The following is a 27322-nucleotide window of genomic DNA, read 5'->3' on the forward strand; positions in this document are numbered from 1 at the left end:
ATTTTGAATTATGTTTGGCTTTGTTCAATTTTAGAAATTTGGTTTTGATTTTAATTCAATATTAGTAATATTTAACTATTAATAATCCTTGTATTTAAATATAATCAATTCAATACCATTATTATAGATTACTAGTAGTTGTAGAAAAGGAATTTTCTTTTAATTTTCCTGCAGTTTTAGTTCTCTCCACAGGGTGATGCTCTAACAGAGTGTAGAGGGTTACACACTTGAGGGTTTAGGTCATATCTAAAAGCAACTGGAGAGATGTTAAGACCCAGAAGAAATGTTCGAGGAAGAAGAAAAAGGAATCTTTAAAAAACAAACAGACAAACACAGTCCTAAGGAATATTTGGGGCAGGGGAAGGGGAAAGGGAGAAAGAACAGCCTAATCCTTCCCCTCCTCAAGAGATAAAAACTATGTGTTTCTTTTAAAAGTTGCGGTAGCTGTAGGGACATTAATTCATTGCTGGTGGAGTTGTGAATGGATCCAACCATTCTGGAGGGCAATTTGGAACTATGCCCAAAGGGCAACAAAAGAATATCTGCCCGTTGACCCAGCCATAGCACTGCTGGGTCTATACCCCAAAGAGATAATGTACACAAAGACTTGTACAAAAATATTCATAGCTGCGCTCTTTGTGGTGGCCCAAAACTGGAAAACGAGAGGATGCCCATCAATTGGGGAATGGCTGAACAAACTGTGGTATATGTTGGTGATGGAATACTATTGTGCTAAAAGGAATAATAAAGTGGAGAAGTTCCATGGAGACTGGAACAACCTCCAGGAAGTGATGCAGAGCGAGAGGAGCAGAACCAGGAGAACATTGTACACAGAGACTAATACACTGTGGTACAATCGAACGTAATGGACTTCTCCATTAGTGGCAGTGTAATAAAACACTATGCATAAGCAAAGGATAAACTATGGGAGTGGAAACACCGAGGAAAAGCAACTGCCTGAATACAGCGGCTGAGGGGACATGACAGAGGAGAGACTCTAAATGAACACTCTAATGCAAATATTATCAACATAGCAATGGGTTCAAATCAAGAAAATATGTAATGCCCAGTGGATTTACCCATCGGCTATGGGGGGTGGAAGGGAGGAAAAGAAAATGATCTATGTCTTTAATGAATAATGCTTGGAAATGATCAAATAAAATATTAAAAAAAAAAAGTTGGGGTAGCTGGTAACTGCCAGTGACCTGCTCAATCAGTGCCAGAATTTTAACCCAGGAACTCTTCTCTCTAGGTCTGGCTCTCAAACTACCAAGCTAGGGAGTTCCCTGCTCCAGCCCCTCACTGCCATATTCTAAAGCTGCAGTAGTGGTGGGGCGCTGGGTCCTCAACCATTTCCTAGGGGGCCACCCCTGTGCACTGTTCCACCAATCTTCAAGGACCATGCTGTGCTGAGCTCAACTGGAGCAGGTAGGGCTTTGCTTCAAAGTCCTAGTGGCTAGTTTCACTCACAGCAGCTAAATGTCTGCATTTTCATAAGCCTGGGGAAAACAAGGCTGCTTCTGTTTGTGCAAAAGGCTTCTACCCCATTCTTTACTGCTAACTCCAATCCACAGCCTGGAAGGACCCCCAGGATTAATTTAAGGTGTGTCTCCACACTCAGATCAGCATATGGCTGAGCAAAGCAGCACTAGGAGCTGGCAGTTTCAAGAGCCCAGGGAAGTCAGGGGCTGGGCTGGGCCTTAAAACCCTCTTGGTTCTGTGTAGAAAGGCTTTGGGCCCCAGAATGAGGGGGCTCACTCCCAAATGCTGCACTCAGCCCCCAGACTGAAAAAGCAGGACCAAGAAAGTACCCTGCAGGTGTAGGGTGGGAAACACCATGTTTTGTTTTGTTTTTTTAAGGTGTGTGTGCTGGGTCTTAGGAGCAGGGACATTTTTTCCCTCTCTCACCCCACCCTGGGCCAAGCTAAAGGAATGGGGGTTAAGGGGGAAACTCCAAATGCAAAAGTCTCACCAATCAGATCCAATCCTGGGTGCTAGGCCCTTTCTCCATCTCCACCAAGGTGAGTTTTGCATATGAAGGCAGGCAAGCAAACTGAAACCCCTTTAATCTATCCTAAACACTTTTAAGTCTCAGAAGAAAAGTAAAGGTCCTAAAAAATCAATGTTGATTGCCAAACTGTTATAACTAAATTAATATATCCACCCAGTTATAAAGTTTATTAGAAAGGGTAGTCAATCATAGTTTTAAATCTCATTCTTACTCTAAGTTCAGACCATGTTCAGACTTCTACCTGCCTCTCCAGCCTCGTGTCCTCCCAAAAACCCGCTCTGCCTCACCTACCTTCTTTTATTGACATAAACTGATATGTGGGGAATGTTGATGAACTGGACTGGCCCTCCGAGGGGGAGGAGATAAAATCCCCTCAACAGAAAAGGAACTCTGTGTGTGTGTTTCTCTCTCTCTCTCTCTCTCTCTCTCTCTCTCTCTCTCTCTCTCTCTCTCTCTCTCTCTCTCTCTCTCTCTCTCTCTCTCTCTTTCTCTCTCTCTTTCTCTCTCTCTCTCTTGCTCTCTCCCTCTCTCTATCTCTTTGACTTTCTTAATCTCTGTCTATCTCTCTGACTCTGTCTCTCACTTTATTTATTAATAAACACTTATAACTCTGACAAGAGCACCCTTTTTATTTGCTTCATTGCCATGTATGCTTGGGGATAGTGTGGCTGACTTGCTTTGGGGAGGCTTACAGCTTTTCTTCTGGATGCTACCTATGGTGGATTGAGCTGGATTCTATTCCACCTGTTTTTGGTTTGACCAGACATCCTTCTTCTTGCCTCCCACTCCAATCCCACCTTCAGATACCTCCTGCACTTAGTTGTTTTCCCTTCTTAATTTGTCTTAATTCACTTTTTGATTAAGGGGAAGAGGCCAGCCAACTCTCCCATTAATCACTCACCTACATGTCAAACCAAGAAGGTCTATCATACCTTCATAATCAGAATAAAAATTTCATAACAAGTAAAAGCCATTAGGTGAACTTCTCACCCAGTTAAGAGGAAGAGTTAATGCAAAGGATAAAAAATTAAAAGCATACATGAAGCTGAAGAGCCCATTTGCAAACCTGACAACTAATCCATTAGCCTATAACCAAGAAGACAAGAGGAGGTATTCTTCCAAGGGGCCTCGGGTTCTGGTACTTGTATTTCTGATATAACTTTTCAAACAGTTGAAATAAAATCAAGATGAGGAACAAAATGCATTTAGTTTGTTGTGAGAATCAGAAGGACCAATCAGATTTTTTGTTGTAAACAGACTCTGCCTTGTGCTCTCCCACTTTGTTGTTTTTCTGTTAGCCAGTCATGGGAAACTAGATTATATCAATCATCTACTGTTGCATATATAAGGGGGGATAGAATTAATCAGCATTCTTTTCTTTTTTTGTTTTCAAACCATTACCACTCTCTCTTAGAATTGGTTCTAAGTGGTAAGGGCTAGGCAATGGGGGTTAAATAACTTTCCCAGGGTTGCATAGCTAGGAAGTGTCTGAAACCAGACTTGAATTCAGGACATTCTATATCCAGACCTGACTCTATAATTTGTTCTATAAGTCATAATAGATGTACACAAAATATGTATGAATTTGTGCTGTGAAGAAAATTAATTTTTATACAGATTGTGTACAGTGCAATTAGCAAAGGAAATTTGACCAGTCCAGAAATCAAATAAGATTCATGATTAGACTATTAAATATAGGTAAAAGGTAATCACCTTCCCCTATTTATAGTAAGAATAATAGAGACAAAAACTGAAGGTTTTATTCTGCTTGGAGTAGAAGTTTGAAAGGAAAATTGGAATATTAAGGAAACAATGTGAAGGGTTGTTTGCTATGGGATGGGCCAGCCTCCCACAGGGGATGGGGTCTTAGAGGTGGAACAGTATCAGTGGAATGATAAACGGGACAGCTTTTGCATTCAACCCGCAACACAGGTTTCACAGGATAAACTGCTACACTTTGGCTGAGGCCTGGCTTTATTTTATACCCTCAAGATCACATATCTACTTGGCACAGAGTTTCATTCTCAACACACATGTTTCCATGGAATCTAACAACAGATAGGAAGCCTAGGGAGATAGTCAATGAAACATTGTTGCTAAGGGCAGGATCAGAGGGTAGAATCAACATGATACAGATAGAGGTTGGGGAATTCAGAGCACAGACTTGCCAGAAGTTTTTATGCCTAGAAAAGAGAGTCCTATCTAAATGGGTATATAAGAATCCTTAGGTTTCATTTTGCAAGTGGGCTCTCCTGGTAATATCCTGGGGGAACAGAGTGGGACATCTGTATTAAATTGCTCTCATCTATTTTTCCTGGAGCTAAGTAGGAATAATAATCATAGCAATTTCAATAATAAGGGAATGTTAATAATGAAATTCAGTTAGGGAGGTTTCAGGGTAAGTTTCCATCCTTCCTAGGGGCTGCTTTGCAGTCCCTGGTTTCCATGAGGACCCTGTCAAATAGAGTAGTCTTTGATGGCTTCCAGCAGTCGTTAAACAAAGTCAAATTGGAAGTTGTTCAGTTTTGGGGTTTTGTAAAGCTTGTAACAACAGAACTTTATTAAATGGCTTGCTTAGGCATAGCTTTATATTTGACTAACAAGGGTCTTCATACAAATTTTCTCCTGAGGAATTATATGCCAAGCCTATAATTGACTTCTCTCTACAGGATTGTTTTTTGGGGAAAAAAAACTTGCTTCTTTTGCTTGCATTTTGGTTCAGTTACAAATTCTGTGTCTAATTGGAAAGTAAAGTCTTGAACTACTTCCCAAGAAATACAAAGATAATAATGGAAATGAAATAAAAGAAAAAGATATTTCCTTGAACCTTATTAAAAAATCAGTAAACTTATGCAGCTAAACACATAGAGGACCTGGAACATAGGCCAAAATTATAGCCAAACTAATCCAGGAGGGAATGAATGTCTGAGTTTTTTTTTTCCTTTTAAGTGTAATTTTCACATGACAGGTGGCTCTATTCTACATGGGATAGTAGACTTCATTTGCACAAGAAAGTCAAATATTGGTCTCTGGCACAAGAAAATGTCTCTTATGGCTTAGTAATATATAATCTGATAGAAGAAAATTGCCTTCAAAAAATTTTCACAAGTTTTTCTAAACATTTCAAGCATCTCGCAGCTTTCATATATTTAAAAAAAAAAAGGTTTCCTTCCAGATATTTAGCTCATTTACAACTAAAATCTAATCGCTATCATTGGAACCTAGCTATGAGGCCTCATTGTTAGAGGCTTCTAGTTCTGAGTCATTCCCAGAGCCCCTTGCAGAAGCCTCATTATCAGAAGCTCTTTCAGACTCCTTGTCAGAATCAGCCCTCAGTGAAGCTGGAGGAGACTCATTGTCGGAACCTGCAGAGTGACTCCTTCCTGACTGGATGAACTCATTGTCAGATTGTTCAGATACTGAGTGCCTTCTCTTTGGAGCTGATCAGTTACTATCAGAGTCTTCTTCTGACTGCTGCATGCTGGATCTCCGGGGGCTGCCGACTTCACTCCCAGACTGGTTTGGATTCTCATCAGGATCACACTAAGACTGACACGTTTCTTGCGCAGATCACCATCATCTGAATCACTATTGCTATTCCTAGAATGTCCCTCATCAGCAATTTTAAGTTTCTCTTCATCTGAAGAATCATCACTTGATGAGATTATGACTTTTGACTTTATTTTTACCTTCATTGAAGGAGGCAATCGTTCTGGCTTAGGGGCCTACTTTTTTTCTGCTCTAGGTGGGCGAAGCTTTTTTGGCCTGGGGCCATTTTCAGTTTTTTCCTCATCAGATCCATTATCTCCCTTTGGTGGTCTCCTCTGCTTTTTCTTCTTTCTCTCGCCTTCTTCTTCTTCTTGTTCACTGCCACTGCCCTTGCTCTTCTTGGACACAGGCATATGTTCATCTGTGTCATCATTAACAAATTCATCAAACTCACCTCCTTCTTAGATCACCTGTGCCCACCACCGCTGCCACCTCTCTTTTTTTTTCTTTGTCCCTTTGGCTTCTCTTGTGATCATGAGGATGTTCTTGGTCTTCTCCACATACTGGGCTCGCTGTTCAAGGAGTTTCTTCTGCTCTTCTTTCTCTCAAAGGCATTTCTCTTCCTGTTCCTTCAGCAGTTTCTGCCATAATAGTTCCTTCTCTTGCTCCTGTTTGGCCCGGAGCTCTCTCTCCTCTTCATCCTGTTTGTGTGCTTGGGCTACATGGTACTGAGCCTGGCTCAGTAATTCAGAGCATTGCCTGGCTTCTGTAGCAGCAAGGGTGAAGTCAAATCTCATTTTGTCTCCTACTTTGCTCAAATAACTAAAATACCTGTGGGCAAGTTCCAGTTCTTTAACTGCATTAAACACTTCCTTGAGATTACTCTTCATCCTTAAGGACCGAAGTTGCTAACCTCTGAAGTACCAGAGCTACACTGAACATGAGAACTGTATCACTGGGAGCCATATGTCTAGCCTTCAGCAATGTCTGTTTGCACTCCTGCAGCTTGCCACACTTGAAGAGGGCACGGGCCAAATACAGAACAGCCTCTGTTCTGGTGTTTGTAGAACTTCCAGAGGCAGTTTTCATACATTAGAACAGCACTGATATATTGCTTCTGCTCTACATATATGTGTGCTAAATTTAGCCACACATCCATCACTGATATCTGCCGTTGCCTCTCTTACTTGGGCAAAACATCACGAGCCTCGCGGAAATGTCCTTTGTGGGCCAGCACAGCACCTAAGCCATTGGTAGCATAGAGGATCATTTCTGAGGATTTGCTTGTAGATGGTTAGTGCACGATCCTGAGGTCCTTCTCTCAGTCTCTGATGCAAAGTCTTTGGTCAAATGCTGCCAAGGGCCAGCATGGAATATGTGTCATTTTGAATTTTTCTGTTATATATATATACTTTATACTTTAATATTCTTTCAAATTTCTTCTGACCTGGACCCCATTCTTGCTTGGTCAAATGAAGATTGCCAATCAGAGTCCAAGCATCTGGATGATCCTGGTTGATGCCATGGGCTTCCTTAAACCAATTTGAAGCCTCATAAAAGTTTCCTTTATCTCTAGCCATTGCTCCTAAACGCAAATAGCAGGCAACGTAATTAGGATGCTCTTGTAGTATATTTTTTAAGCAGCTTTTCTGCTTCATGGAATTCATACATTGCCTCATAAAGCCTGGCCAGATTGTATGATGTTGTAACTGAGATAGCATTATAGTAATGTTCATCATGTTCAGCTTCTGCCTTGGCACGATCCAAAGATGCCAAAAAATATTTCTTTGCCTCCCCTAAGTTTCCAAGCCAAAAATAAAGGGCACCCACATTATTCAGAATCTCTGGCAGGTACATCAGCCTGTACCTTCTCTGGTAGGCTTCATGTTGCTGTTCCATATGCTGAGAGGGCACCTTGTGTGTTGGTCTGCTCTAGGACTTGTGCCAGTTCAATCAAAGTCTCCACATCATCTGGTTATTGCTCTGTGACTTTCTTCAAGTGGCCCTTGGCAGTGCCTCATTTGTCTTAATCTTCAGAGGCAGCATAGAGAGAGCCAAGAATTTTCATCATCTCATAATTATTGGGATAGGCTTTCAAAACTTTCTCAAAGCACTGAGGTGCATTCTCCTTGTCACCTCAGTAAATATACATCTGACCTAAACCAAGAAAGGATAGTACAAAAGAGGAGAGGCAAGCTGAGTGGCTTGATAGTAGTACAGGAAAGCTTGATCATTGTCTTCTTGAACATGGAAGGACCTGGCCAGCTGATAACGCTTTCTGCCTGTGTAGCTTCCAACTCTGTGTTATGGGAAGCATGGAGACCCAAGTTCTGGACTTTGCTATAATCCTTTCTGAAGAAAAAGTGATTTGCCAAATGGTTTAGTACCATAGAATTGCTAGGATCTATTGTGTAAGCTCAGGAAAGAAGATGGACGCCATTTTTTTTAGAGTCAGCCTCTTTATTATTAGATTCTAGGACAGCCAATCCAACTAATGTTCCCACACATTTGGAGTTGAGTGCCAGGGCCCTGCTGAATTCCAGGTGAGCTTTCTCCACTTTGTACAATCTGGCCAGGCTTTATGAGGCAATGTATGAATTCCACGAAGCAGAAAAGCTGTATAAAAAAATATACTACAGGAGCATCCTAATTATGTTAAACAGACACTAGCTGGGAAACAGAAGCAGTTTTGATTACAAATAATTCCATTGGTTATTGGAAAAGGGATTCCATTATCCACTTTTATGTATGGGAATCCACATATAATTTTGAAAACAAAATCCTATGATTTAAAAACTACTATTAAAGATTTTATTTTAAGTTTTGAGGAAACCTGTTTCATCACACTCACCTCCCCCTCTTTCTCCTGCTACAACAAGTTACTTGTTACCCTCCCTTTTCCTACAGCAGTAAAGAGAATTCTTAGAGAGCACTAAAAAGCTCTGTCATAAATAGGAACTTTAAATAGATAGGATAGCATCACTATAGTGACATGTACATAAATAAAGCTTCTATGCAGCAAAGTTAGTGAGAACCTTACACTTATTTGAGGTAAATATTTTAACAATTTCTAGGTTATGTAAATATGCAAGCAACCTGTTTCCAAATTATGACAATGATTGGAATTGAAGTATTATTGACTTTGGGTGAAATTTTTGCCCTTTAAGAAGTAAATAACCACACATATTATATACTAGCTTTCATTGACATCTGATGCTTAGTCTGTGTATGTATATTTCAAAACAAAATATTTTCCCCCGCATTAGTGAGATTCTGATTGGCCTACAATTAAGTGTCTCAAATACAATTTAGTTATTTATCAGAGAAATATAATCAAAATGTTTAAATTAAAGGTTAGGACTTCAGGAAATTCTATACCTCCTGAAATAAAAGAATTTATTTTACAATATGTTAGTTCTACCAAAATTTTTTAATGAAAGTACATATTCTAAACAACATGGACCACACAGATCAGAGAGTCCAGACAAACAAGATCCATGGAAATGAAAATAAAAGAAAATTCAGCTAAAGGTTTATCAACGTAATTACCTGTTATTTGAAATAGATGTTAAATCCTGCCCATCTGTGTACCGTTGGCTACATTTCCTAATCTAATTTTTACTTTTATCCATACTACTGAAGCAGTATGTCCTCTGCATCTCCCAAACCTTCAAAACAGATAACAGCCCAACACATACATCCAAAGCTCTTGCTAATTTCAAATTAATCTTTAAAAAAGGAATCCCATATACTCCTCAGACAAAAGTTCATTTGGAAAAATTCATTATTAATCATTGGTAGCCCCCCCGGGGGCAAGGATTTATTTGTATTTCTCCCTCCCAGGTACTCCCATATACATTTGGATTCCAGAAGGATTCACCCATGCCTGCCATGATTCCTATTCCAACAACAAGCCTGGGAGAATACAGATACAGAGACTGTGCTAAAGCAACAAAATGCTCTACCAATTTGGGGACAAATTGGGGCACTTGCAGGCCAAGCAAAACTAACAATGGACAAACAAACTACATCTGCTGATTGTACTACTGTCTTACTTCTTGCCATGCTAGCTCTTTTTTCTGTTCCCCCTGTTATTTCTGACATTGAAAGTCCCTTATCTCCCATTACTCATTTTCTTTGTGGAAACTCATTGATTCTCTCTCTCTCTCTCTCACACACACACACACACATACACACACACACACACACACACACATACACACACACACACACACTATATTACTGCACCCCAGTGGCAAGAAAAATTCCAAATTCAAGCCTATGCACTGATTGTACAATATGTTTCCCCCACGACTTATAGAATTTCGTGTCCAGAATGTATTTACCAAATTGCCTTAACCCCTCCATTCTTGCTACCACAGTATATGTTGTAAAATGTAATAATTAAATAATAATATTTCCTTCTACCCAGAGATATATATTTTATAAAGTTTATTAGGAATGGTAGACACTCATCCATAAATAACCTGACCGCATGCTGCCTAGCCTGCATGTATCCTCCTCAATCTCCCCTCATCTCCTGCACTCTCTCTTCTCCTCATGGTTCCCTCATGGTCCTCTTGTTAATAATCCCCCTGGTCTTCTTGTCAGTCTCCCTGCTCTCTCAAACCTTAACTTTTATTGACTTACAGAACCTACACCAATGCAACCCTGTGTAAACCTTAAAATTTCCCAGACTCTACTTTATAAGATTGGATTAAGACCATTCCCCATTTGGGCAGTGAACTCTACTTAAAGCAGGAATGTGAGAATTCTACTATACCTACTTAAGTCTGCCCTAGGGGAAGATAAAGTTGTAAACTCTTTTCTGAACAATGAACAGTACTTAAACCCATACTTTTCTTAAGCTAAGTACCTATAAAGGTCAAGCAACTTGTGAATTTACAAGGAACAAAGAACTGGAAAACTTACTCAGAGCTTTCCTGGTGTGAATTACTCAAAAATCCACACCTTCTTAGGTGTGGACTAAGAATGGGTAGTCCTTTAGAAACATCTACAGTGATTGGTAGATGTAAGGACTTACGGGAGGTGACAGAGGAGATTTTTCCCTTAAAAATAAGAGCTCAGGGAAGAGCTCAGAGGTCATTCTGAAACATTCAGATTGGAGACACTCATTCTGAGGAGACTGATTCTGAAACATTCAGATGGAGGAGGGAGCTGGTGAAAGCAGCTGAGATGCTGCTGGCCTGGTGTCATTAGAAATACTTACTTAGACAGATCTTGTGGTGAGTTATAAAAAACTGACTGATTTCTCTCTTAAGATTCAGGTCTAGGCCATATTGACTTGAGGCCCTTCATACTTATTCCTTTCTTACTCTCTCTCTCTCTTTCTTTGATTACTCATTGTATTGTTAATTAAAATCTCTATAAAACCCAATTGACTTGGGTATTTGAATGATTGGGAATATTTCCCTGGCGACCACCTTATATTTGATTTTAAAACCCAAGACACTGTAGTGAAACATATTTCTGCGGTTAAATTTACTCACCCTCTCTTATATCTATCACAATTAATATCTTCCACTATTTTAATCACTACAGTTTAAGACCACAACCATTTTAAATCTCACAGCTGGCACAACTGTGGTATGTCAAGAATGTTTGAAGGACAGGTGAAGTTACTCAGGAAGGGGGAGGGGATGAGCTTCCTTCACAGAAATCCCCTTGTGATCCTTTGGGAGACACATCTCCCCAATGGTTCATTTAAATATAACTATCTTATAACTCTAAAAACCTTCTAGCTAAAAGTACATACAATATTGCATTTTTCTAAGAGAGAGTTACAATAGTTAGAGATGGGAGGAAAATACAAAAACTGATTGATAGACACATTGACAAAATGCCAACTAGGGGGCAGTCTCCTTTGGCATAAGAGTTTACATTCAGAATAAGTATGTTCAATCCCCTTCAATTCAGTTCATTATATCCCAAAGTTCATTCTGGATCTTTTGATGTAATGTGCAGCTTTTTCAGGAATCTTTACAGCACCTTCTCCAAAAGGATCCATTTCCTTGATTTCTGGTTTTGGCAAGTTTATTTTCCTTAAATTTCTCCAAAAAAATTTAAATCTTGCATTTTAGGATAATTACACAATCCCCCCTGAGGAGGGTGTTGACCAACACCAGAATCACACTGGGATACATGACTGAGTTATGAGGTATATGAAAATATTTTCAAAAGAAAAACAAAACAAAAACAAATCACCCCCCCAAAAAAATCCCAAATAAAAGATTAAAAATTTTAATTCTGTATAAAAATAAGAAATTCAGAAATGATACAAATAAGGACCCTCAGAATTAATTTAACGTCTCTGCAGCAACGGCATGCAGGGAAAGTGAGGCATACATTAGGCTGGTAAAGGTCCATTGGGTCCTAATGCCCCTTGGTTTAAAACAGGTTGGGCTAGGTGGGGTGGGGAAGGGCCATGTGAGGAGAGTACAGATGCCAGGAAGAAACAGGAGGTTGCATTTTTTGGCACCCACGGGATCCTGCCCTTTAATATAAAGCAGCCACTCCCCTGCCTGGGTCCCCAATTCTGTGTAGGGACTGCCCCAGGGAGCCCCTAACTCTACTCCACAGCCCCTAGGATCCATTCAAAGGGTCCCCCCCTGCTCTGCACTGAACTAGGCTGAAAGGAGGAACTCTAGGACCTTTCCTGCTGTGGAAAATAAAAGAGCAGGAGTTCCTGTTGGGTCCTAAAACCCACCTGATTCCCTATGGGCAAAAAGGGCCCTTCACCCCTATTAAAGCTGAAAGAAAAAAATGGGGTGTGTTGGAGAGTGGGAGGGAATGCCACCAGGGAAGGAGTTTTTCTCACTATACAATGTGATCTGATCCAGGAAAAACAGCAGCCTGTTTCCTCTTTCCACCAAGTTCCTTTTGCATATGAAGGCAGCCTAGCTAACTGAAGCAGCTTCTATCTTACTTAACCTTTATCTAAGACTCAAAACTTCTCTCAGAAGAAAATTAAGGGTTAGTCTTAGATACATGTGGTCGCCAACTGTAATAAATAAAAAATAATGATATTTCTTCCTGCCCAGAGATTCAAATTTTATAAGGTTTATTAGAAAGGGTAGACAATCATTCCTAAGTAACCTGACTGCATGCTGCCTAGCCTACCATTTTCTTCCTGATTCCCCCTCATCTCCTGCACTGTCTCTTCTCCTCATGGTTCCCTCATGGTCCTCTCGTTGGTCTTCCCCTGGTCTTCTTGTCAGTCTCCCTGCTCTCTCTCAAACCTTAACTTTTATTGACGTATAGAACATACACCGACACAACCCTGATGCAACTGTGGTATGTCAGGAATGTTTGATAGGCAGGTAAAGTTAATCAGGAAGGGGGAGGGGATGAGCTTCCTTGACACAAAAACAACCACCTTTTATCATGATCCCCATCAACATGACCACTGACTGGTATGAAGACCCAGGTATTTATGCCTTAAAATTAATCTGCATTAGTTTAACCTAACCCAAATGCTTCATTGCATCCCTAATTCTAGGTATAACTGCTTTAATATACACTATGTCATTATTAACAGCATCGACCACTGCTGTTGTTCAGACAGTACATACTGCAAAACATGTAAATAATATATCCAGGAATGTTTCCTCTCCTCACCACCTACCGATATAGACTACCTCAAAAGGCCAAAAAACCCAAATTCATATGAATGAAGAAACTTTATAGTAGGGCACCACATTGAAGGTACAAGGGATTTGTGCATTTCCACACTATATGGGGGTGAAATAGCTTGCACCAAAATGTGATATGATCAAAACTCCCCCTCCCCACCTATGGAGCCAGAGTCAGAGACAGTGCGCTAAAATCAGTGAATGAGCAAGGAGCACCTCTAGGTCCTTGGCAGATGACTAAGACCACCAAACACTGTGGCATTTAAAAGTGGAAACCATAAAATGTAAGAGTTAAAATAGTTGGTTGTCATAAACTGTAGTGATTAAATAGTGGAAGACTTAAAGTGTAGTAGATATAAGAGTAGATGAGTAAGTTGTGACCACAGGAAATATGTTTTCACTACAGTGTCTTGTTTTAAAATCAAATATAAGGTGGTCGCCAGGGAAATATTCCCAATTATTCAAATATACCCAAGTCAGCTGGGTTTTATAGAGATTTTAATTAATAATACAATGAGGAATTAAAGAGAGAGAGAAAGAGTAAGAAAGGAATAAGTTTGAAGGGCCTTAAGCCAACATGGCCTAGACCTGAGTCTAGAGAGAGATCAGTCAGTCCTTAATCACTCACCACAAGATCTGTCCAAGCAAGAATATAGACACCAGTTCAGCCAGCCATCCTTCACCAGAGAGAGATTCTTCTGACTGTGTCCTGAGACTCAGCCTTTCTCTCCTTATAAAGGGAATTTTCTCCTATGTCACCTCCCCTAAGTTCTCTCATCTACCAATCACAGTAGATGTTTTCCAAAGGACAGCCCATTCTGAATTCACACCTGAGTAGACTAAACTTTTGAGTAATCCACACCTGAGTAGACCTGGATCTCTGAGTACGTTTTTTCCTCTTTGCTCCTTGTTAGTTCACAAGTTGCCTGACCTTTATAGGTACTTAGCACCCCTTTGTATTAATTCTAAAAATAGGCATGGCTTAAGTATGGGTTTAAGTATTTTTCATTGTTCAGCAAGGAGTTTTCTCCCCTAAAGCAGCCTTAAGTACAGGTGGAGTAGAGGTCTTCACATTTTTTATCTAAGTAGAGTTCTCGCTGTCCAAATGGAGAATGGTCCCAATAGGGAATTGTCCCAATGGAGAATTCACCAATGGGAAATTTTTTAACATTCACAAGTCTGAAAAATTTCAAGATTCACAAGACCTATGAGAGTTTCTAGACCTGAGACACCATTAGGCTGAAGAACATAGACCTTGGGTGCCTAATCAGAGATAGCACAGAGAAGTGCAGCAGATAGTAGAAGCTGCAGAGATTTGAGAGGTGGTCTGTAGTAAGGAATTTTAGCAGGGCAATCTAACAGCATGAGATGCTGCAAACCAATATTCCACTAAGAACTCCCAGGAACTGGGACTGAAGACAGAGGCAGTTGCTGGAAACAGTTGGTAGACTCTGGAGGAGAGAGAGAGGCTGCTTTCTATAGCAGGCAAGAGAACCCAGAGTTGTATCTGTCTGGTATTTCTTGGGTGGACCAGAGATCCAGTTGTTCCCACTTCTTTGGCTTTCCTGATATTCTGTCTGTTCCTATACTGCTCCTACAGAGAAGTGCATTTCATCGGTTGCTGGTGAAATCTTACTGGGACTGCTGTTTGAAACAAAGAGGACTCCTGTGTTGTGACATCCTTTAGACCCATGGTCATTGTCCCTACCTAACCCTCCCTTCATTAGTTAGTTTAGAATTATTATAGAAAGTGTTAGGATTTTAATATCTGTTGTTTAGAAGTAAGTTATTCCCTGATCCTTTTAGCTAAATTAACCGTGTGTGTGTGTGTGTGTGTGTGTGTGTGTGTGTGTGAGTATTGCTAGTGTGAAACCTTCTTTAACCCACATTATTACAGGGATGCCTCAGGCAAAAACCATACTCCTACTCCATACACAGAGAGCCTGCCCTCCTTATTCAGACTTCTGACTGGAAAGGGAAAGAAAAACCACTATAATGATGGCAACAGTGCCCAGGAAAGACTTCTCAACACCAAGAAAAACAAAAAACAAAAAACATTGACCCTTGATAATTTTTATGGAGGAAAAATCCAGACTACAGAGGAAAAAGCAGAAGAGGAAATACAAATAAATGCACCCAAACCTTCCAAAAAATGGAAATTGGCCACAAGCTCTTGAAGAATTTAAATTGAAGCTTATCAAAAAGATGGAAATATGTGGGCAAGAAAAGTAGGAAATAATTCAAAAAGAAAATAACAGTTTAATGGACAGGAACTCCCAATTGGAGAAATAGCTGGAAGCCATGAAAAGCAGAACAGACCATACCAAAAAGGAAAATCAAAAGATTATGTCAGAAAATTAGTCCTTAAAATTCAGAATTAGGCAATTGGAAGCCAATGATCTTGCAAAATAGCAAAAATTAATGAAGCAAAGTCAAAAGGCTGACAAAATAGAAGAAACTGTAAAATATCTCACTGAAAAGATGATAGCTCAGGAAAACCAGTCTCGAAGAGACAATTTGAGAATCATTGGTCTATCTGAAAACCCAGAAGTAAACAGAAATATTAACATCATACTGCGAGAAATTATCCAAGAAAACTATCCTGATGTTCTTGAACAAGAGGGAAAGATAAACATTGAAAGAGTTCATAGAACTCTACACTAAATACTCAAAAGACAACCCCCAGGAATGTAATTGCCAAATTCAAGAGCTTCCAAGCTAAGGCTAAAATTTTACAAAAAGCAAAAAAGAGATGATTCAGATATCAAGGACCACTAATCAGGATTGCACAAGATCTGGCAGCTTTCACACTAAATGACTGCAAGGCTTGGAATATGATATTCAGAAGGGCAAGAGAATTTAGTCTTCAACAAGAATCACCTAGCCATCAAAACTGACTATATACTTCCAGGGGAAAGTATGGGCATTCAACAAAATAGAATTTTTCCAAGTGTTTGTAAAGAAAATACAAGAACTAAGTGGATAGTGATATCCAAACACAAATATCGAGAGAAACATGAAAAGGTAAATAAAAAAGAGAGGGGAAAGGGGAAAATATTTTTATTGAAATTTTCTTCTTTAAGGACTTCAATGAAATAAAATTGTTTATGTTAATATATGGAAAAATATTATATGTAACTCTCAATACTTATATTCAATATTATAGTAATTAGAAGGACCATCCACAGGTAAATATTAGGGTAATAAGTGGTATAAGATGATATGCAAAAAAAAAGGAGGAGGGAATAGAAGATGGCACCAAGAGAAACTTGAAGGAATAAGATAAATAGAATAATCTATACCACCCAAAGAGGCACATGGGAAGGGAAAGGGAAGAATACTATTATAAGTAGGAGAGGAAGAGAGTGCTAATAGGTAATACTTAAACTTTCCTCTCAGTGAAATCAGTTCTGAGAGGGAAGAGCATCTAGAACCATTGGGGTATCAAATTCTATGTTACCCTATAGGGGAAATGAGAAGGGAAAACCAAGAGGGGGAATGGGACAGGGAGTACAAAAGGGGAGGTAAAGAGAGGGGGAAGGACCTTAACAGACCCTAAAAAATTAAGGGAATAAAAATGGAGGGGGCAGAAAGGGAAGCATAATAAGGTTGGGGATTAGGGGAACTGATTAAAAGTAAACCACCGCTTTAAAAGGATATAGCAAAAGAAAAAAGAGCAGAAGTAGGAGAGGATATCAAAATGTTGGGGAATACACAAGTGTCAATCATAACACTGAACATGAATGGGATGAATCCACCCATAAAAAATGAAAGCAAATAGCAGAGTGGATTAGAAACCAAAATCCTACCATATGTTGTTAATGGGAAACACACATGAGGCAAGTAGACACTCACAGGGTAAGAATTAAAGGTTGGAGCAAAATCTATTGGTCCTCAACTGAGAAAAAGAAGACAGGAGTTGTAATCATGATATCTGAGAAAGCTAAACTAAAAATAGATCTGATTAAAAGAGATAGGGAAGGTAATTACATCCTGATAAAAGGCAGTATAGACAATAAGGAAATATCAGTATACAACATGTATGCATCAAATGGTATAGTATCCAAATTTCTAAAGGAGAAACTAGTGGAGTTGAAGGAGGAAATAGGTAGCAAAACTATAAGAGTGAGACACCTGAACTTTCCTTTATCAAATCTAGATAAATCAAACCATAAAATAAATAAGAAAGAGGTAAGAGATGTGATTGAAATATTGAAAAAAATTAAAGTTAATAGACATATGAAAAAAAAATAAAAAGGGACCAAAAAGAATACATCTTCTTTTCAGCAGCACATGGTATATTCACAAAGATTGGCCATGTATTAGATCATAAAAACAAGGCAAAAAAGTTAAAAAATAGTAAATGCAAACTTTTCATATCATAATGCAATTAAAATAATAATTAGTAATGGTACATGGAAAGTCAAATCAAAAAATAATTGGAAATTAAATAATTTGATTCTATAAAATTGGATAATTAAAGAACAAATCATAGAAACAATAATTTCATTGAAGAAAAGGACAATGATGAGACATTTTTTCAAACTCTATGGGATGCAGCCAAAGCAGTACTCAGTGTGAAATACATATCCTTGAGTGCATATATCAACAAATTAGAGAGGGCAGAGATGAATGAATTGGGAATGCAAATTAAAAAACTCTAAAGTGACCAAATTAAAAAGCCTCAGATGAAAACTAAATTATAGATCCTAAAAATTAAAGGAGAAATTAATAAAATTGAAAGTCAAAAAACTATTGAATAAATAAGAATAAAGCTGGTACTTTGATAAAACAAATAAAATAGACAAAGCCCTTGTCAATCTAATAAAAAGAAAGGAAAGGAAAAAAACAAATTAACAGTGTCAAAGATGAAAAGGGAGACGTCACTTGTAATGAAGAGGAAATTAAGGTAGTCATTAAAAATTATTCTGCCCAATGATATGACAATAAATATAGCAACCTAGGTGATATGGATGAATATTTACAAAAATATAAATTGCCTAGATGAACAGAAGAAGAAATTGAAGAAGTCATCAAAGAACTTACTTAGAAAAAATCCCCAGGGCCTAATTGATTCAAAAGTGAATTCTATGAAACATTCAAAGAACAACTAATCCCAATACTTTACAAACTATTTGACAGAATAAGAAAAGGAGTTCTACCAAGTTCCTTTTGTGACACAAATAACTTACTGTTTACAAGGGTTATTCATTATGATTAGGTGGGATTTATACCATGAATGCAAAGATTTTTGAATATTAGGAAAACCATCCACATAATTCACCATATCAACAAATAAAAAAACACTTGATTATCTCAATAGATGTAGAAAAAGTCTTTGACAACATACAACACTCATTCCTATTGAAAACACTAGAAAGTGTAGGAATAAAAGGGCCTTTCTGAAAAAATAATAAACAGTATATATCTAAAACCACAAGCAAGCATCATCTGCAATGGGAATAAATTAGAAGCATTCCCAATGAGATCAGGAGGGAAACAAGGATGCCCATTATCACCTCTATTATTTAATATTGTGCTAGAAACACTAGTGGTAACAATTACAGAAGAAAAAGGAATTGAAGATATTAACATAGGTAATGAGGAGACCAAGCTATCAAAAAAGCTAGTGGAAATAATCAACAACTTTAGCAAAGTTGCAGGATGCAAAATAAACTCACATAAGTCATCAGCATTTTATATATTGCCAATAAACCTCAGCAGCCAGAATTAGAAAGAGAAATTCCATTTAAATTCACCCTAGACAATATAAAATACTAAGAAATCTCTCTACCAAGACAAACACAAGAACTATATGAACACAACTACAAAACACTTTCCTCACAATTAAAACTAGATCTAAATAATTGGAAAAACATTAACTGCTCATGGGTAGTATGAGCTAACACAATAAAAATTACAATCCTACCCAACTTGTTTACTTATTTAGTTCCATACCCATCAATCTACTAAGAAACTTTTTTACTCAATAAGAAAAAAAACCAACAAAGTTCATTTGGAAGAACAAAAGATCAAGGATTTCCAGGGAAATAATGAAAAAAATGTAGAGGAAGATGTCCTATGTGCAGATTGGATTTGGCTCTCCCCTGATTATAACAATGAAGGTGCTTAGGTCTTCCTTGATTGTGAAGATTAAATTGTGATCTCCTGTCTCTTTTTAGATTTTAAGCACCAAAGTATAAACACAGTACTTAAATTTGATCTAAACATTTTGGATTTTAACCACAAAAATAAACACCCATTTCATACGTTGAGTGGGAGGTCTGTGACCCATGTGTGAAAAAGTAGGCAGTCCTGGAGTGGAGTATCAGCTATGATTGGTAGCTGTAAAATTTAGGGGAAGTGATACAAGACAAAAACATCTTTAAATGTGGAAACAGAGACACACAGCTGACAGACACTCAGACTTGGAGTGAAGAGGGACACTTGGAGTTTGACAGAGACACACTTGGAGTGGAGTCTGCTGGAGTTGAGGCTGATAAAGAATCTGCTGATTGAACTGACAACATGGTGGAGTGTAAAGGCTGACTTTTCTCTCTCTTTCTCTCTCTCTCTCTCTCTCTCTCTCTCTCTCTCTCTCTCTCTCTCTCTCTCTCTCTCCCTACCCTCCTCCCTCTCTCTCCCACCCTCTCCTTTTCTCTCTTCCTTAATATCTTCCTTCTATTGTAAAATAAACTATAATAAATTCCATTTTACTATAGCAAATCATTTTTAAGATTTATAAATTAAATCCCTGTCAATCAATTAAATATATTCAGTACACCCAAATTAACACCTCACAGTACTATATCTCAAACAATACTATGAATCAGTGGTCATCAAAACAATATGGTACTGGATAGGAGATAGAAAGGAGGATCAGTGGAATAGACTTGGGGTAAGTGACCTCAGCAAGACTGTCTATGGTAAACCCAAAGATCCCAGGTTTGGGGACAAAAATCCATCATTTGAAAAAAAACTGCTGGGAAAAATTAGAAGGCAATATGGGAAAGATTGGGTTTGGATCAACATCTCACACCTTATACTAAGATAAATTCAGAATATGTGAATCACTTGAATATAAAAAAGAAAACTATAAGTAAATTAGGTGAACACAGAATAGAATACTTGCCAGATCTTTGGAAAAGGAAAGATTTTAAGACCAAGAAAGAGTTAGAAAAAAATTACAAAATTTAAAATACATAATTTTAATTACATTAAATTAAAAAGGGTTTGTACAAACAAAACCAATGCAAACAAAATAAGAAGGGAAGTAACAAATTGGGGAAAATCTTCTTAACAAAAACCTTTGACAAAGGTCTAATTACTCAAATTTATAAAGAGCTAAATCAATTGCACAAAAAATCAGCATATTCCCTAATTGATAAATGGGCAAGGGACAAGAATAGGCAATTTTAAAGTAAAGAAATGAATACTATTAATAAACACATGAAAAAATGTTCTACATCTCTTATAATCAGAGAAAAGTAAATCAAAACAACTCTGAGGACCACCTCACACCTAGCAGATTGGTTAACATGCCAGCAAAGGGAAGTATTGAAAGCAGGAGAGGATGTGATAAAATTGGAGTATTAATGCATTATTTGTGGAATTGTGAATTGATCCAACCACTCTGGAGGGCAATTTGGAACTATACCCAAAGGGCACTAAAAGACTGTCTGCCCTTTGATTCAGCCATAGCACTGCTGGTTTGTACCCCAAAGAGATAAAAAGGAAAAAAAAAAGACTTGTACAAGAATATTCATAGCCTCAGTGTTTGTGGTGGCAAAAAATTGGAAAATGAGGGATTGTCTTTTGATTGGGGAATGCCTTAACAAACTGTGGTATATGTTCTTGAAGAAATACTATAGTGCTCAAAGGAATAATGAACTGGAGGAATTCCATGTAAACTGGAATGATCTCCAGGAATTGATGCAGAGTGGAAGGAGCAGAACCAGGAGAACAATGTACATAGAGACTGATACACTGTGGTACAATAGAATGTAATGGACTTCTCTACTATCAGGAATACAACAATCCAGAACAATTCAGAGGGGTTTATGAGAAAGAATACCATCCACATCCAAAAGAAGAACTGGGGGGGGGGTGAAGAAACACGGAAGAAAAACAACTTCTTGATCACATGGGTCGATGGGGATATGATTGGGTATATAGTCTCTGAATGATCACCCTAGTGCAAACCTCAACAATATGGATATAGATTTTAATCAAGGACACAAATAAAACCCAGTGGAATTGCATGTCAGCTACAGGAAGGGGGTGCAAGAAGGGGAGGGAAAGAATATGATTCTTGTAACTAAGGGAAAAAATGTTCTAAATTAACTAAATAAAATTTTCCAAAAAAGGAATCCCTGGAATGATGCCCATGAATTGATGGAATGTGAGTGGAACCAGGAGAACATTGTACACAGAAAGAGAAACATTGTATGGAGAGCAACTGTGAATTACTTATGTATTCTCTTTTTTTTTTAATTTTTCCACTATCCACTTGTTATAATTAAAATCATCTCAAGAGTGTAAAAATTTAAATTTAGGTTTCATTCTAAACATGAGGATTCTAAATTTATATTTTGGTCACCAATTTAAAAATATTACAGCTTAAGTCAAAATAACTTTTAGCAGCTTCACTTACAAAGAGGTCTAAAGAGTGAAAGTGGGAAAATGTACATAAAGAGATAGAAAGTATTGCCTAGCTACCAATACCCTAAGTTTAATCCTAATGTCTCCAGACCACAGGTGAAAATTCAAAAGTGAATCTCAACAGAATCCAAAGTCCTAATTAGGAAGCCAAAATGCAAAGAATCAAGAAATGCTAAAGAATCCCCCAAGAATCTTCTGTACACACTAGGCTAAGACTGCCAAGAATCTCACCAGAACTCTTGCTGAAGGGAGTGTTCCACTAAAGAGCCAAAGAGGAGAGAGGGTCTCCTGACCAAAGAACCAAGGAAGGAATCACTCCGCTCACCACCACAAGCCCAACTCAGGATCTAGGGAAAAGGTTTCCTCAGAAAATGTATCTTCCTCCAGTCTGGCTCATCAACACAGAGAGAATGACTGATTCCTCCAGCTTGCCTTTTTAAAGAAGTTTTATTGATTTCACTTCCTGTCACCCCCTCACTTTAAGGGAACTAATAGCAGTTGCTCAATTTGCCTAGCACTGCCCACGTGCTTGGGGGGTGGGGGGGGCGGACATGCCATTACCTTTGGGGGTGTGAGCTTACTCTAGTAAGTGACTTGCTTAACTCTCTTCCTTAATGTCAAGTAGAGGTACCTTAAGGGCTTGATTTGTTTAGCTAAAATTAGAGAAGGGGAGAGTTAATCCTATCTTCACAAGACTGGCTTAGCTCTTCTGATCAATACAGTGATCTATGACAATTCCAAGAGACTTATGATGAAGAAAAATACTCTACCTCCAGAGAAAGATCTGATGGAGTCTGATTGTTGTACAAAGAATACTTTTTTCCATTTCTTTTTTATTGCCTTTTTTATTGTTGTTTCAAAGTGGCTAATATGGAAATATGTTTTACATAATTTCATATGTACACAGGACATCACATTTCTTGCTTTCATGATGGGTAGGAAATATGTAGGAGAGTAAGAACTCAAACTTCTTTTTAAAAGATTGTTAAAAGTAAAAAATAAAGAATTTGGAGTTTTGTAAGGTGGCTTGAGATTTCCATTTCTTTGAGGTACTGGGGAAAACTGTCAAATGGATTTTATCCACCTACTATCTTGAAAAAGGTATAAGGTATAGAGTCCTCAGTTTTTGTAGATGCCTTTACTGGATGGGTAGAGGCATTCCCCAGCAGAACAGAAAAAGACAGGTTGTAACAAAAGCCCTTCTTAATGAGGTAAAATTCCTAGGGTTGGCCTTCCCAGATCACATTATCAAAGTGATAATGGTCCTGACTTCACCTCACAGGTTATTCCCATGATAGTTAATGCTTTGGGCATAACCTATTACTTTCATTCCACCTAGCATCCTCAGTTCTAAGGAAAGATAAATGCAGAACCAGACCCTGAAAAAAGACCTTTAACCTACTCTTTGAAGAAGAAAATATTGAATCCATGCACTTCCTCTTTGGTCCACTGTAATTAAAATATACCCTGGAGCTCATTTGGGGCTGAGTCCCTCTGAGCTCCTTTATTGCAGACATTGACTTCCTCTTGGACCCTAAAACACATACTCTTACACAGTTCTCTAAATATGTTGGGCCTATTATTCGATAGAAAGCCTTCCTGTGTACTCACATTTGGTTTTTGTTTTTTTTCTCACATTTTGGTTCAGTTTCCTAAAAATGGAAACATTTCCATTATTCTTTTTTTAACATTATTTTATTTGGTCATTTCCAAACATTATTCATTGGAAACAAAGATCATTTTCTTTTCTTCCCACCTCCTACCACCTCTCCCATAGCCAACACCCAATTTCACTGGGTATCATGTGTCCTTGATTTGAACCTATTTCCATGTTGTTGGTATCTGCATTAGAGTGTTCATTTATAGTCTCTTCTCAGTCATATCCCCTCCACCCCTGCAGTCAATCAGTTGCTTTTCATCAGTGTTTTTACTCCCACAGTTTATCCTCTGCTTGTGGATAGTGTTTTTAGATCCTTGCAGATTGTTCAGGGACATTGCATTGACGCCAATGGAGAAGTCCATTACCTTCAATTGTACCACAGTGTATCAGTCTCTGTGTATAATGTTTTCCTGGTTCTGTTCTTCTCACTCTGCATCACTTCCTGGAGGTCATTCCAGTCTCCATGTAATTCCTCCACTTTATTATTCCTTTTAGCACAATAGTATTCCATCACCAAAAGATACCACAATTTGTTCAGCCATTCCCCAATTGAAGAGCATCCCCTCATTTTCCAATTTTTGGCCACCACAAAGAGCGCAGCCATGAATATTCTTGTAGAAGTCTTTTTCCTTATTATCTCTTTGGGGTACAAACCCAGCAGTGCTATGGCTGGATCAAAGGACAGACAGTCTTTTTATCGCCCTTTGGGCATAGTTCCAAATTTCACTCCAGAATGGTTGGATCAATTCACAACTCCACCAGAAATGAATTAGTGTCCCTACTTTGCCACATCCCCTCCAGCATTCATTACTTTCCATAGCTGTCATGTTAGCCAATCTGCTAGGTGTGAGGTGATACCTCAGAGTTGTTTTGATTTGCATGTCTCTGATTATCAGAGATGTAGAACATTTTTTCATGTGCTTATTAATAGTTTTAATTTCTGTGGCTGAGAACTGCCTGTTCATGTCCCTTGCCCATTTATCAAATGGAGAATGGCTTGATTTTTTGTACAATTGATTTAGCTCTTTGTAAATTTGCATTTCCATTATTCTTTTATCCATTATGATGATCAGTGATCAGATATCTTTGATGTTACTATTGAAGGTTGTTTTTGGATCTGTGTACTATGCCATAAGAGACAGTAGATTGAATCAATAAATGTTGTGGGGGTTTTGACTTCTCCATCAACTGGCATTTTCCTCATCTCTCTCTCCCTCTCCTTAGGATCCTATTTCCTGGATCACAACAATATTGAAGAATATTATGTAAACTTAAACAGCAGAGGGTTTGTCAGGATTGAATCCAATTTTAAGAAAAGCTCTAGTGTGAGGTAAATGCTATCAAAGACAATTGAATGTTACAGAGAAATATTAGAAGGCACAAAGAGTCAATCCATGCAGAAAACTGTAAAGGTTAAAATTATTATTGAGACTGAAAAATCTAAATTTAAGTGGTCACCAGGGGAAATTCCAAATAATAAAATACCCAAGTCAGCTGGAAATTTTTATGGTGATTTAATTGATAGTGGAGGAGATTAAGTAGAAGGAAGAAGGAAAAGGAATAGGTTTTTTCTCTCCCTCTCCCCCCCCCCCATCTGAGTAGTATTGGGTGGAGAGATCAGGAGATAAGGAAGTAAGGGATTGGAGTATTAAGGAGGAAGGAGTCAGCCAGAACTCCAGAAAAAGAAGGGCTAAACTCTGATGCCCGAAACTGAATCAGCTCAAGGCAAACTCACCACCAACACTCCAAGATGTCGAAATGCCTAGCACACTCTCAGTCAGAGTCACCTCTCCAGGGAAAGAGGAAGAGAGAGGAAGTGACATGCCTTATATGGATGGTTTTCGTCACTTTCCTTCATCTCATCTGTACCAGTGATCACTTAGCTTGACTTGGGACAGAGCAGGGTTCTATCCATTTTTTCTGCACATGTCTGTTGAAGGCCATTTACTCAGATAATTCAATCTTGAGTTTGATGCAGACCTTCCTAATCTTGTTAAACTAAGAAGGGTAGAGAAATGTAGAATTTCCAAGACCTGATTCTGTTATTCCAAGTATCTCCATTGTTACTGATCAGGAAATAGCTAAATCAGATCTTCTAAAGTACAGTTTGATTAGGGTAGAATAGTTTTAAAATTCACAAAACTTCACCATCATCTTATTTTGAGAAATTGCCATAGCAGCCATTACCCTGAGCAGTGATCAGCCTGTAGCCTTGAGGCAAGACCCTCCACCAGAAAAAAGATGACAACTGGCTTAAGGCTCAGATCTTAGTTAGCATTTGGAAATTAAGGCACATACATTGATTTTTAGATATAATGCTAGACTAGAGTATGGTGTAAACATGACTTTCACATGCACTGGGAAACTTGCTACATTGGCTTTGTTTTGGTGATCTGGAACCAAACCTGCAATATCTCAGAGGTCTTCTTGCACATATGTATGCAGGGCAGAGAACGAGATGGACCAGATCATTTCATTTTGATTTCACAGTAAATGGTACCTGAGATCATTGAGGACTTAAGATTTGCAGATTGTTTCTGGGCATTGAAGTTCAGAGAAACATTGGATTCTTCTTCAATCTGCCAGAGACAATGTGGGATCGGTGGAAGGCACATTGCACAGAGAAAGAAGGTATGATCCTCTGGGGCCCCTCCAACTTGGGGAATATGTCAAGACTGCAAACTACTACATTGTCTAATTTATATCTGAACCCTACATGTCCTCTAAGCTTCTCCCTGGCCAGTGGCCATCCAGCCTATTCCTGAAGACCTTCAGTAACAGGAAGCTCACTACTCCTGGGAGAGTCCACTCAACTTTTGAAAAATTCTTGGTTTTCAAAGGAGGTAGGTCAATGAACCCAGTTTGCCTCAGTTTTCTCATCTGTAAAAGAAGCTGGAGAAGGGAATAACAAAGAACTTCACTACTTTTGTCAAGAAACATCAAATAGAGTCGTGATGAATCAGACCTGACTGAAATAACTAAACAACAAGTTTTGCTTTTCTGAAAGGAAATTTTGTGATTCTGAACCATACTGTCTGTTTCAGTTATATTCTCCCTTTGACTCCTTTACTTTGGGACATACTCCTGGAGGGGAGAAGGGACTGAGTCATTTTTCTGTATCTCTACTCCAGAACCTAGGGACCTTGTACTGAGCAAGTGGGTGATAAATATCGTGGGATAGATGTGAATGTCATGTGTGGCCCAGGTCAGTTAGATGAGCACCCTTTCAATGAATGCATCTGTGGACTAATAAGAAGAGGATCAATGATTGTTGGGAGTCATCAGGCCAGGATGTCTTGACAAAGTCACTTGTGGTGTAAACCTCAAAATTTCTTAGACTTCTAAATGTTGGAAATTTCACCATTTGGAAATTTCATACTTGAAAAATTTCCTATTGATAGTGGGTCTTGGCTATTGGAATGTGAACCCCATTGGCATGAGAGTTTCCTCCTCCTCCCTTCTTAAGATTACTTTAGGACAGAAACCTTTTGCTGAACAATGGAAAGGACTTTGACCTATCTTTAAGCATAGAACAGGAATTTCTTTGAGTCATGATTGATTTTAGAATTGATACAGTGGAGATACTTGGAATCAATCTCCACCCTACTCAGTCCTAACAGGATTGAGGAAGGGCTGCAGCATAGATCAAAATTTAATTATTCCAATCTCTACCCTACTCAGGTTAACAGGATTTAGGAAGGGCTGTAGCAAAGGATCAAAGATTTAATTATTTGAAAATATGACCTTCAACAGACATGTGCAAAGCCAGAGACCTCTGGGCGGTCCTGGGTTAAGCTAGAGCCTCCATTGGCACAGGGAAATTGATGGAGAGTGATTGGTAGATGTGAG

At 38.5% G+C, this 27322-nt stretch overlaps 1 protein-coding gene and 1 pseudogene across 1 annotated transcript in view; both read right to left on the reverse strand.

The window, feature by feature from the left end:
• LOC103092368 (uncharacterized) overlaps positions 1 to 27322 on the reverse strand; it is a 1666349-nt gene that overhangs the window by 595469 nt on the left and 1043558 nt on the right. The window lies entirely within an intron of this gene.
• The window catches only part of LOC130458740 (RNA polymerase-associated protein CTR9 homolog), a 31260-nt pseudogene continuing 3938 nt past the window's right edge, over positions 1 to 27322 (reverse strand).

This window comes from Monodelphis domestica, chromosome 4, assembly GCF_027887165.1.
Source record: "Monodelphis domestica isolate mMonDom1 chromosome 4, mMonDom1.pri, whole genome shotgun sequence".
Taxonomy (NCBI): Eukaryota; Metazoa; Chordata; class Mammalia; order Didelphimorphia; family Didelphidae; genus Monodelphis; species Monodelphis domestica.